We start from the raw sequence: 14157 nt of genomic DNA, 5'->3' as shown, positions 1-14157 counted from the left end.
GTTGGCTTTGAAACCTTAACTCTTCTTAGCATAAATCAGAAAATAAGTCTTGCCTATAGCAAGGTTATGTCAAGAGTTTCCAGGAGTTCTTTTTCAACTGTCTTTGTTTTAATAACAATAGTCAATGACTCAATAAGCACAGACCTGCATATAAACTCTGTGGTTCTTCCTTACACACACACACACACACACACACACACACACTAAAATATCTATGGATTGCCCGACAGGCACTTGTTGGTGCCATTCGTCCGTCACATCTACTTCTTCCCGTGACTGATTTTAAACCTGCACACACAAACATGTGATGCACAGTAGGTAGGATTCTACCATCCCACACTCATATCCAGAATATCGTTTGCTCGAGACAGTAGAAGGCTGAGTGGTTCTAGAATTTACACAGAAATTCTCGAATCGCTACATTGAATACGAGATACTTCATACATAATCATTATGCAAATAATATCACTCATAATAACATTTCATATCTTAACAGTATACATTTCTTACATATGTTTATATACATATCTTTCCTTTCAATAACAAGTCTGTCCTCTCTTGAACAATCTTTCGCTTATTGTTTCTCTACTCTTTTCTCATTTTACTTTGTTATTAAGACATGAGCATTTACTCGTGGTTTTAGTCAGCTTTACTAATATTTAGGAATTGTGAGGATTCTTTTTCTTTTCTTTATTTCCTTTTTCAATTGTGAACTTCAGGTGTTTATGACACATGAGTACTCTATTTTCTATTCCTATCTTTTGTTCTACCTTTTTCCTAGTATGTACTATTTTCATTATTTGTAGCTTGGAGGAACTGTGGACGAAATGGAAGTGTTCTTTTGACACTCATTTATTTCCATGAAACATGATAATGCTAGTCGTTCATAGAATTCACACTTCCCAGAATAATCCCTATAAAATTTATGACCTTTGTCATGATACTGTTCCCTTCTCCTAGGACCAGCACCTATTTCTTGCTTGTAGGTTGACCTTATGAGAGCACTTCCTCTTTCCATTCTGGTAGGTATGCCCCTTAGATAGGATCGTCCTATCTCCACGTAGGTACACCTGCCCTTTATACTTAGTGAATGCCAGGTACGCCACCCTTATCGTTTCTGAGTAGGCCTCACGATTCATTACCTAGTATACAGGGTGATTCAAAAAGAATACCACAACTTTAAAAATGTGTATTTAATGAAAGAAACATAATATAACCTTCTGTTATACATCATTACAAAGAGTATTTAAAAAGGTTTTTTTCACTCAAAAACAAGTTCAGAGATGTTCAATATGGCCCCCTTCAGACACACGAGCAATATCAACCCGATACTCCAACTCGTTCCACACTCTCTGTAGCATATCAGGCGTAACAGTTTGGATAGCTGCTGTTATTTCTCATTTCAAATCATCAATGGTGGCTGGGAGAGGTGGCCGAAACACCATATCCTTAACATACCCCCATAAGAAAAAATCGCAGGGGGTAAGATCAGGGCTTCTTGGAGGCCAGTGATGAAGTGCTCTGTCACGGGCTGCCTGGCGGCCGATCCATTGCCTCGGGTAGTTGACGTTCAGGTAGTTACGGACAGATAAGTGCCAATATGGTGGCACTCCATCCTGCTGAAATATGAATTGTTGTGCTTCTTGTTCGAGCTGAGGGAACAGCCAATTCTCTAACATCTCCAGATACTGTAGTCCAGTTACAGTAGCACCTTCGAAGAAAAAGGGAGCAAAAACTTTATTGGCTGAAATGGCGAACAAATGTACAACTAAATGAAACTTTATAGCTCCCTTAATTCGCCGACAGATAGTGCTTAGCTCTGCCTTTTGTCGTTGCAGAGTTTTAAATTCCTAAAGTTGTGGTATTCTTTTTGAATCACCCTGTATATTTCTATGTATACCATAATTACTTATCAAAAAACAAAGATGATGTGACTTACCAAACGAAAGCGCTGGCAGGTCGAAAGACACACAAACAAACACAAACATACACACAAAATTCAAGCTTTCGCAACAAACTGTTGCCTCAGGAGTCATTCCTTAAGGTAAGTCTTTCCGCTCCCGGGATTGGAATGACTCCTTACCCTCTCCCTTAAAACCCACATCCTTTCGTCTTTCCCTCTCCTTCCCTCTTTCCTGATGAGGCAACAGTTTGTTGCGAAAGCTTGAATTTTGTGTGTATGTTTGTGTTTGTTTGTGTGTCTTTCGACCTGCCAGCGCTTTCGTTTGGTAAGTCACATCATCTTTGTTTTTGATAAATTTTTCTCACGTGGAATGTTTCCCTCTATTATATTTATACCATAATTAAGTATCTTCTGGTAAAGATAATAAATCTATCGTAAACTTCACATTCATTCTTTAATTTATCATTTACTCCCTAGAGTCCTCCTCTACCTATCAACTTCTGTATTTTCAATAAATACTATACTATATATGTCCCATTATCCTTCAATTTATCATAGTATTTATTAAACTGGTGTTTCTTAATTATCAACATGACTTTTTTCCTCTCCTACTTTCATTTTCTCTCTTTGCTCACACCTCTTTCTTATTTATCCATTACTCATTACTACTTTATAGTTGTTCGTTATGTAGCATTTTCGTTTCTTAAACTTATATGCTTTTGTCTTTCTGTGCACATGAGTGCATTGTGCCTATTCTAATCTCTATTTAGAACTGTCACTGTTCTTTGTTTAGGTGCACCTCTTCTTATGTATATTCAACGTAGAACAGTCATAGCTTCCTATATATGGGTGCATATTTCCATATGTACACACATTTCCCCCTATAACACCTGGCAGTTCTCACATCATGACAGGCTTTGTCTTACATAATTTAAGGTTTGTGTAGAAGTGTATATTTGTATATATGTGGATGTGTGTTCATGTAGTCTGATTTTTCAGCCTTCTTATCTAAAGATAAGATTTTGGTTTCTAGTAAACACAGAAATACGGAAGGACATCAGTGATAGAAGCTTGTGAATATGAAAAGAGGGAAAAAATAGACAGGTCCTCAGATGAGAAGTAAAGAAAAAATAAATGTGGATGCTAGGATCGAAGAAGAGAGAGAAGGTAGACCCAAAGACAGGAAACCCTTCCAACCCCCATTCCCTCGGATCCCTACCCCTCAGGTACTTGAGTGAGACGCCAGAGGAGATCTGGAGTTAAATTGTCCACTACAGAATGGACTTGTCCCACTTTCACCCTTTGAGGTCCCCGAAAGAAATCGTAGCAACCCAATGGAACGGTAAATGATGAAAACTCAGGCACACTTGTTTGTAAGGGTTGTTTGAAAGGTGTGATGAGTGTTTTGTGTTAGTCATGATTTATCTGTTCTTGTAAATCATGCTTTTAGCTACAATACCCACCCCTTTCAAAATTTATACAAACCCTCTCATCTATATCACATCTCATAAAAGGAATAAAATACTCTGTACAAAATATAAAATCTATACGGTATAACATTTGTTCAGCTAGTCACATTATATGAATTAATAGAGGGAAACATTCCACATGGGAAAAATATACCTAAAAACAAGGATGATGTGACTTACCAAACGAAAGCGCTGGCACGTCGATATATCGACGTGTCAGCGCTTTCGTTTGGTAAGTCACATTATCTTTGTTTTTAGGTATAGTCACATTATATTATACTTTCCACAAACAAAAATTATATTTTCCACAAACTATTCAGTTTATTCCGTATAGATATCACTTTTTTTCTGTAATTCTCTAAATTGTTCTCTATTTTATAGTCATACCCGGTTTTCTAAGCAATAAGATTACAGGTTAGTTCTAGATTTTAAAGGAATTCGGTGCAGGAAAACTATTTTGGAAGAAACACCAAAGACAACTCGGAATCTGACGGTCGTTACTCCACCCATTAACTCATAATGTTAACGTCCCTGGGGGATATACAATTCTTCATCCATTACATTGTATTTCTCCTTCTCTAATCCAGTTGTGGGATCTAATAAAAATAAAATCTTAGGATGGATTACCGTTTGTACCAGGTACGGTCCCTCATATTTTTGGAAAAACTTATGAGTCTCTTTCTTCAGAGTTGAGCTGTGAAGATGTTGTTTTATAAGAACCAGGTCATCGACGTGGTACTGAGGTTCCACAGCCTTTTTGTTATGCTTACTTACTCTTTGTAGTGCCTTTTCAATTAAATTCTTAGAAACTATTTCCTGATTTACTTTGTAATTGACACTAGGTTGTTCAGGCCAATTAAAACACTTAATTAGAGGTTCTCCTATAAAAGGTTTGGCTATAACTTCTAAAGGTGACAACCCAGTCAATAAATGGGGTAATTCATTTAGGATAAGTTCAAAATCCTTAATTTTCGTTGCCCATGAAGTATGTTTATCATGGAAGTGTATTCCTCATTACTACTAATTATGGGTTGGTTACCAAAACAAGATACTGCATTCCCACTCTGTGTTTTATGGCTACTTGGTACAAATTCTTGAGAAGCTACTGGATCTAAATTTGAAGGTGGCTGTTTCTTTTGATAATTGTCGTTACAACTTTTCTTACTGTAATGGTGTACTTATGCAAAGTTTGCCTCATATTTTTTAAAATTATTTCCACTATTTCTTTTGTAGTTCAAACTTTCACTTTGGTGTAAAGTTTCATTGCAGTCCTTATTTATTGCATCAATTGCATCAACAAAAGACAACAGCTCTTCCAATCACTACACAAGTTGTCTTTTCTCGCATAGATTGGCAATTGTCTAGTTAAAATACTTACTAATCCTTCTTCTTCCATTGGCTTACCTAAAAACTTTGCTCATGTTAAATGCCAATCAAAATATTTCCTTATATTACCCCAAGTATTATTATAATATTTTGGGTGCCATATATGTGTTATTAACTTTTCTTGAGCACTGGCAGACCAGTACTACTCTTTAAATTTCTTTTGAAAGCCTCGCCTAGAGCAAAAATTCTCAATATTTACTGTTCCCCATTCTGATGCATCCCCTAGAAGGTACCCCAAAGCAAATTCAATCTTCTTGGAATCTTTCCAATTTTTTGGTAAAGCTTGGTTAAATCTTTTTAAGAAATGGGTCAGAAGTACATCTCCATCTAGCTTAAATTTAAGGAATTGTCTAGATAACCCTGAATTAGCTTCCTATTGCAAATCATTCACTAGTTAATGCAACATTAGGTGAAGTAACCCTTTTTTCTACTTTATCTTGGATAAGGTCGTCCATACCCTTCCTGGTATCACTAAGTTCAGAAGTAGGAATCGGCGATACATTCCCAGATGTTATTCTCTCGGTAACCTTTCGATCTATAATTTTTCCAAATTGTTCCTCCAAACTAATTACATTTGTAATATCAGAGTTAGCTATTTTCGCTTTGAAATTTATATCTACATTATCTACCCATGTATTGACACCTGTAATTTGCGACTGAATGACTGGCATTAATTCATTCTGCTTATCTAGACTCTCTTTCAAATTATTCGACCACTGCCTTACATCATTATACTTAACATTATACACATTTTCAAAAGATCCTAACTTTTCAGTAAGTTCAGATTCTACATTATTACATTTGCTCTCAATGTTAAGTTCAATCTTTTTGATAAATCCTGAAAAGTGTTACTCTGTTTCTGACTAAGGTCAGTGAACATATGATGTATATGAGTGGTCAAAGAATTTGTCAACTCGTTCTTTAAATCTACTTTTAAATTTTCTACTTTATTACTTACTGTGTCGAACTCAGTCTTCAAAGCACCCATGCCTTCACATAGATTACTAAATTCTTTGCTTTGAGAGTCGACTTTGGAATTTAACAAACCTAAATGTGTTGTTTGAATATTTAGAGTTTCACTCTGAGCATTTAAAGCTTCACTCTGGGTATTTAATTGAGAATTTACTAAGACTACTTCTTTACTTAGAGTCACACTCTGAGCATTTAATTGAGAATTTAATTAGTTTAACTTAAGACTCAGAGCTTTGATTAAATTTATCAACGCACCCCAGTTAGGCACTTCTTTGCTAATTTTTATGGCTATAGCTGGGTCTTGAGTTTCCCCAACTTGTTGTATATTTTCCATACTTTTATGTGCCTTAGCTCTTGCAAGCATTTAAAACTTACTTTACTTTACATGTGGCAAGGGCCTTATCAACCATATGCCTGCTCTATGAACCTCTTCCACTTCTGCCTGTCCAATGTGCTGTTTGTCCAGTTGCTGTTGCTGTTCATCCTAGTTGTGTCCTCCCAAATGTTATCCCGCCATCTGATTCAGGGTCTCCCTCTTCCTCTCGTCCCATCTATTATTCTGCTGAATGCCATTCTAGGTAGTCTATTCTCTGTCATTCTTGCTATATGGCCTGCCCAATTCAACCTTCTCCTCTTGAGCACTTCGATGATGTTACGGTGTTTGTACAGCCCTCTTAATTCTTCATTTCTTCTTATTCTCCATTCCATGTTATTTTCGTCATATACAGGTCCAAAAATTTTCTTCAGTACTTTTCTTTTGAATATTAACAGGTTTTCTTCATCTTTCTTTCTAAATATTAATGTTTCACATCCATATAACATCACATATATAATGGTCGATTGATATAAGCAGATTTTGAAGTTACTGCTAAGTGATCTTTTTTTTAGAATTTTGATGAAATTAAAAAGTGTCTTGTTTGCTGTTGATAAACGGGCATTCAGAGGTGCATCTTTTCTGGTTTTCTTTCTTATGGGCATGTATTCTGTCTTTTCTTTGTTAACATGTAATCCTGTTTTCTCAGCAATTTTGTGGTAATTTTGCATCATTCTGATTAATTCTCTTTTGGAACTACTTATTAGTGCTACGTCATCTGCATAGGCTAGTCTTGTAATGTTCACATCCTGTAGCTGGATCCCTTGTGGACTGCTTTTAGAAAATTCTCTATGATCTTCATTTAAAACTAACTTGATTACTTTAGTACAAAGTTGTAGAAGATACTGTTGAGTGAACTTTTATTGTGTAATTATCATATTTAAAACTAACTTTAAATATGATAATCAAACAATAAAAGTTCACTCAACAGTATCTTCTACAACTTTGTACTAAAGTAATCAAGTTTTGTTTCATGCTCATCCAGCATAGAATTCACATTGCATAGTTGAGCACTAAAACATCTATGGATTGCCCGAGAGGTACTTGTTGGTGCCGTTCGCCCGCCGCGTCTACTTTCTTCCTGCAACTGATTTTAAACCTGCACACACAAACATGTGACGCACAGTAGGTAGGATTCTACCATCCCACCATGACAACCAGAATATCATGTGTTCAAGACGGTAGAAGGCTGAGTGGTTCTAGAATTTACAGAAAAATTCTCGAATCAATACAACTTCTGTAAAGTAAGCTAACAACAAATGATGACTAGCAGGAATCTACTCACACTTATGATTTAGTAACTACTTCTACATTACCTTCCATAGAACATTATTAGCAGTGTATATGCTAGTAAAGTGAATACAAACATTTCATTTAAACAGTTTTTACATCCTCGGTCCAAATATTTGGGTAGGTTTTACAGTGTTGATTAGTTTTGAGAAGCCTTGCAGGCCTTTCTGTCAGTTCTGTGTGTGTGGTTGGCAGTTATCAACACTAATTGAAATTACATAACAATATAATGAAAAGTGTGGTTGCTATTCACCACATAGTGCAGATGCTGAGTCGCAGAAAGCCACAATAAAAAGACTGTCAGCAAGTTAGCTTTTGGCCAACAATCGCCTTTGTCAAAAATAGACAACTCTCTCTCTCTCTCTCTGTCTCTCTCTCCTCTCTCTCTCTCTCCTCTCTCTCTCTCTCTCTCTTTCTCTCTCTCTCTCTCTCTCTCTCTCTCTCTCTCACACACACACACACACACACACACACACACACACACACAGACAGACAGACAGAGAGAGAGAGAGAGAACTTATTGGTCATCATGCCCATGTAGAATGCAGCATAGTGGTTGCAGCTTAGTTTGCAGATCGTATGACTGGTTTCACATGTAGCCCTGTTTTTGATGGGACAGATGGTGCTTGTAACCAGACTGGAGTAATTGGTGGTGGTGGGAGCATGTATGGGACAGGTCTTGCATCTTGGTTATTACAGGGATATGAGCCATGAGGCAAGGGGTTTGGAGCACGGTTGTGTAGGGATAGAAGAGGATATTGTGTGTGCGGTGGAATACCACTGTGGGAGGAGCGAGAAAGATAGTGGGTAGGGCATTTCTCATGTCAGGGCATGATGGGAGGTAGTTGAAACCCTGGCAGAGAATGTAATTCAATTGATCCAATCGTGGGTGGTAATATGTCATGAGGATGATGCTCCTCTGTGGTCGGACAGTGGGACTTTAGGAGGTGTTGGGTGACTGGAAAGACAAGACATGGGAGATCTCTTTTTGTACAAGGTTGGGAGGGTAGTTACGTTCTGTAAAGGCCTCATTGAGACCACTACAGATGTGAGGTCATGGTTGCCTAGGTTGTATGGAAGGGACTTCATGGTATGGAATGAGTGGCAGCTGTCGAAGTGTACATGTTGCTGGTGGTTGGTAGGTTTGATACGGACATAGGTACTGATATAGCCATCTTTGAAGTGGAGGTCAACATGGAGGAAGGTGGCTTGATGGGTTGAGTAGGACGAGGTGAAGTGAGAGGGGAGAAGGTTTTGAGGCTCTGGAGGAATGTGGATAGGGTTCCTCACCCTCGATCCCAATCCGAAGATGTGATTAATGAATCTGAAGCAGGTGCGGGGTTTGGTATTCTGGGTGTTCAGGAAGGATTCCTTTAGATGGCCCATGAATAGGTTGGTATAGGATGGTGCCATGTGGGTGACAAAAGCTGTACCCCAGATTTGTTTGTAGATAATGCCTTCAAAACAGAAGTAATTGTGACTGAGGATATAGTTGGTCATGGCGACTAGGAAGGAAGTGTTTGGATTGGAATCCATAGGGAATCTGGAAAGGTAGTGTTCGATAGCAGTAAGGCCATGGGCTTTAGGGATGTTAGTGTAAAGGGAAGTGGCATCAATAATAATGAGCAGGGCACCATGTGGTAAAGGAACAGTAGCTGTGGAGAGTCGGTAGAGGAAATGGTTGGTACCTTTTATATAGGAAGGTAGGTTTTGGGTAATAGGCTGAAAGTGTTGGTCTATGAGAGCATAGAGTCTCTCAGTGGGGCACAGTAACTGGCCACAATGGGGCATCCTGTGTGGATGGGTTTATGGACTTAGGGAGTGTGGGGACTGGTAGGGGTGAGGAGGGGTTGGGGTTGGGTTGTTGGGGGAAGAGACCAAACAGCGAGGTCATCGGTCTCATCGGATTAGGGAAGGACGGGGAAGGAAGTCGGCCATGCCCTTTCGAAGGAACCATCCCGGCATTTGCCTGGAGCGATTTAGGGAAATCACGGAAAACCGAAATCAGGATGGCTGGACGCGGGATTGAACCGTCGTCCTCCCGAGTGCGAGTCCAGTGTAGGGGTGAGGAGACAGATGGACCCCAGGGGGAGGTTCTGGGATAGGCCTAAGGATTTGAGGAGAGACTGGAGATCCCGTAATTATATAGAACTACACACCACAGACATGGATTTCAAGCATGTGACACCTGAACTCATTACTGCTTGTATCCTAAGTGTGACAGTGAGGACTTCGGTAAATCAGTGTTTTAATAAATCAATATAAATTCCAAGTAGGAATATCAATAGTGTAGGAAAAGATAGATTGCTACTTACCATAAAGAAGATATGTCAAGTTGCAAACAGCCACGATTAAAAGTCACTCAGAATGAAGTCACTCACATATAGCTTTCAGCCACAGCCTTCGTCAGGTAAGACACACGCACACACACACACACACACACACACACACACACACACACACACACACACATACACATAAAGCAAGCACATGCATACACAACTGCCAACTCCAGCATCTTGGGCTGGAATGCAACATCAAATGGGATGCAAAAAGCAATCTGGAGCAGGTGGGGAAGGGAAAGGGAAAGAGGAAAGGGGAGTGATAGTAGAGTACTGGTGGGGGGAGAGACAGATGTTGTCTGGTGAAGTGTGGAGGGGCTAGACTACAACAGGTGCAGAATCAGGCGGTTGTGGCACAGGGACATGGGGAAAAAATGAACAAAACAGGAGAGGAGCGGGGAAAAATGGGCGGATGCATTATTAGAGGGCTGCAAATAAAAAGAGTGAAAGATGTTGGTATATAGGCAGGTGGCGTCAACAGTAATGAGTAGGAATCCGGGAGGTAATGGGGTGGGGATTGTGGAGAGTTGGTGAAGGCAGTGGTTGGTGCCTTTGATGTGGGAGGCTAAATGATGGGCAATTGGTTGGAGGTGTTGGTCAATGAGTGCCCCATCCCTTTACCTCCTGGATCCCTACTTGTCACTGTTGATGCCACCTCCCTCTACACCAACATCTCTCATTCCCATGGTCTTGCCACTATTGAACACTACCTTTCCTACTGCCCTCCAGACTTCAAACTCACTACCTCATTCCTCATACACCTTACTAACTTTGTCCTAAACCACAACCACTTTTCATCTGAAAGGAGGGTGTACAAAGAAATCCATGGCACAGCCATGGGCACCCGCACGGCACTTTGTTATGGGTCATCTAGAGGAGACCTTTCTAGCCTCCCAAAACACCAAACCCCTAGTCTGGTTGAGGTTCATTGATGATATCTTCATTATCTGGGCCCAGGGCCAAGACAGCCTATCTTTGTTTCTTCACAACGAGAACAGCCTCTCACCCATCCGTTTCATGTGATCCTCCTCCTCAACCCAGCAAGCCACCTTCCTAGATGTTGACCTCCTGCTCTCTGATGGCTCCATCTGCACCTCTGTCCACAGTAAACCAACCAACCACCAACAGTACCTGCATTTTGACATCTGTCATCCCTTTCACACCAAAATATCTATCCCATACAGGCTGGCCATCCAGGGACAGCGTATCTTTAGTGACAAAAACTCCCTTGCTCAGTATGCTGAGGATCTTACCAAGGCCTTCACAGACAGGCACTATCTCTCAGACCTAGTCCGCAACCAGATCTCCCGCCAGCTTGTCTGAACTGTGTAGAAGGGAGTTACCCGTACAACACATTCTCCACTCCCATAATTATCCTGGCCTCAACCTATGGTAACACATATCCCCAAAACCTCCACCCAACGTCTCCTCTCCTTGCTCGTCTTCCATCCTGTTTATTTGCAGCCCTCTGCCAGTGCATCTGCCCATCTTTCCCTGTACCTGTCCTTTATTTTTCCTTTTTTCCCCACCTCCCTACCCCACAACCACTGACATTGTGCCTGTTGGAGTCTAGTCCCTGCACATTCCACCAGATAGCATGTATTCCTTCCCATTTCCCTTCCTCTTCCCGTTCCCCACCTGCTAGAGATTGCTGCTTGCATCCCACGTGATGTTACATTCTGGCCCGAGATGCTGGAGTTGGTGGTTGTGTGTGCATGAAGTGTGCTTGCTAGTGTGTGTGTGTGTGTGTGTGTGTGTGTGTGGTGTGTGTGTGTGTGTGTGTGTGTGTGTCTTGAATGATGAAGGCTGTGGCCAAAAGCTACATGTGAGTGACTCTTAATTGCGCCTGTCTGCAACTTGATGTATCTTTACAGTAAGTGTTTTAAGAATGAAAGAAAGAAAATGATCAGCATCATTTTTGATGTGGTGTATGGTGTTTTTTTTGAATGTATTTACATTAAAATAAACACACTGACTGTTCCTAACAGAAACTGTGATGAATGACTCAGTTAACAGTCCATATAACAGTTACTTAATTTCTCCTGATCTCAGTAATTGCTTCCATTGTGAAATTAAACCCTTGAACATCAACTTTATGTATACATTTGCAAATGTACTCTATAGATTTAGTTGAGTTTCAATAGTCAACATGGATGTGTACCTCACATAAGATGGGTAAATAGTATAATTCATAACTTTAAATGTCAACACAATAACAGCAGCTGTCACATTAATATGGGGGTATTAATAAATTATCAGCCAAACTTCACCTTGAATACAAAGGGTTAGATCCTTAAAAAAAGGGGGAGGGGATGATTTTAAAGAATTTCCTGTCCTGCTTGCTAGATCACTGATTTCCAGCCTCCTCCGAGAACTAAAAAACTCACTATTGTAGTTGTTATTTTAATAGACTAAGTTAACACTGTAGTGCCCCCAGAATTTTACGAAAGTCTGGAGTCACTTTTGTTCCAGCCACTTCGAACACACGTTATTTTGTAGTGGGTTGTAGCATAAACAGATACACACTGCTGCAGAACGTTATTTGTGCAGGCTAACCAAGAAAGAAGAGCAAAACCGGGCCAACAAGTGACGCGCTCGGTTGCAGCAAAGAGAAAAGAAAAACTTCCGGCCCAGAATTCCGTGGACGAATTTCATGCACGAAAAACATTGGTGATTGTTGTGTGTTGTGGAGAGACAACAGGAGAAAAAAAAGTATTATCATTAATAGTGACTTGGTCTTGAGCAGACGGACATGTATATTAGTATTGTATCGTTGAGAAAAAATGTTATCTAATTTGGTTTAATTCAGCCGTGTGCGAATGCCCTAAGAAAGTGTGGGCTTACTGTTTAATGTGGCAGTGAAATGGTGTATTGAATTTTGGATATAGAATATGTTAACAGCAACTGCATTTTCAGAAAGTCTTTATTTGGACTAGATAATAGGATTTTGGGAATATTAGATGAATTTTCACCTTCTTCAATATAGAAAATCTTCGGAGAAGAGTTTGATGCAAGCAGAAGACGCCGGAGCTGCAGGGAAGCTGAACCTGTGTCCGGCATTCAAGTAAGTTCACACTGATAGTCCAAGGAGCGCGGCTCTAAGTTTTAGAGGAGATACAACGGGGCACCGCAACACCTTCATTCCCTCTAGAGAATTTGCAGAGGGCACGGTGATACATAATTTCTATGAGCTCAGCCCCTCAACCAAAATCCTGCGTAAGATTCTGTATGCACCACGTCTTACAAAAGGTTCACATACAACAGAACTAATGTCATATTTATGTACGTCAGTGTGAATAACACTAGTGCTTTCCGATGAACAGGTGTTTCTCAAAACACAGTCAGATCATTGTTACAGCAATTGCACTCCTTAGGTTCACATGTTCTTGGCTGTAAGCTTGCTCTGATTCAATTTAATGCAGAGAATTTGCCTGTTTCCAGTTTTAGTGTGCACATCTGCAATAATCAGTTTCAGGAGTTGCTTGGACTAAAGCAAGAAATGGTGTTGTCTTGTGGATCCATAAAAGTAACTTTCATGACATTTATATAGTGGTCATGCCTTTTACAGCTTGGCTGGTTGTTTAACTGAATAAAGAAAATCAGTGTAATAACTCTCTTGGTGTCCCAAAAACTGTTTGGGCATTGAATCATATCTAGAAGCAATGAATCTGAACAACTATAACTGTGTTGTCATCAAATTTTCATAAAAAAATAACTTGGTTCTTCTCAGCCTCTACTATGGTAATTGCTAATCATCTACAGTGAAAGCATTGAAGCAATGCCCCTGCTTACCGTGGAAAAGCCTCACACTGATTAGAATTCCACTGATCCATTTATGTTTGAAAAGAGTGACACAGATGATTTTTTTTGTGAAGCAGTTACTGTAACCCTTCAACTGTGTTCCATCATTCCTGAATGGAACACGAAAGGGGGAGTTGACACTGTTAACCGAAGTATACTGCATGCTACATGTAAAGTGGCTTGGAGAATACAGATGTAAATGTAAATGTAGATGTAGATCTGGGAAAAGTGTTAATTTGATGGCAATGGATGCTAGTTCAGTATATACTGAGTGGGAGTGATACAAACAATGCCCGGTTTTAAATTTTGAGACATTGTCATGAGTGACACACAATGAATTATTTGGAACCTGGAAGTATATGCCATGAGAACAGGCAGTTTGCTGGGATCCACTAGAGTATATGCTTCATATGCATTAACTATAGTCAATTAATTGAGCCAAGTTAAGTTATCAATTAGTGATGGCCCAGCATTAAACTTACATTCAACAAATGAGTTTTTGAGAACAGGATGCGTGTAGAGGGTATACTGAATGAACAGTCCCACAAATATCTGCACATAGATATATATTTCCACAGTAGTCGTACAAATGTACACAGCAAGAGAGATAAAAGTAGACTC

Source organism: Schistocerca americana, chromosome 2, assembly GCF_021461395.2.
Source record: "Schistocerca americana isolate TAMUIC-IGC-003095 chromosome 2, iqSchAmer2.1, whole genome shotgun sequence".
Classification (NCBI taxonomy): domain Eukaryota; kingdom Metazoa; phylum Arthropoda; class Insecta; order Orthoptera; family Acrididae; genus Schistocerca; species Schistocerca americana.
Note: the sequence above shows the minus strand (reverse complement) of the source record.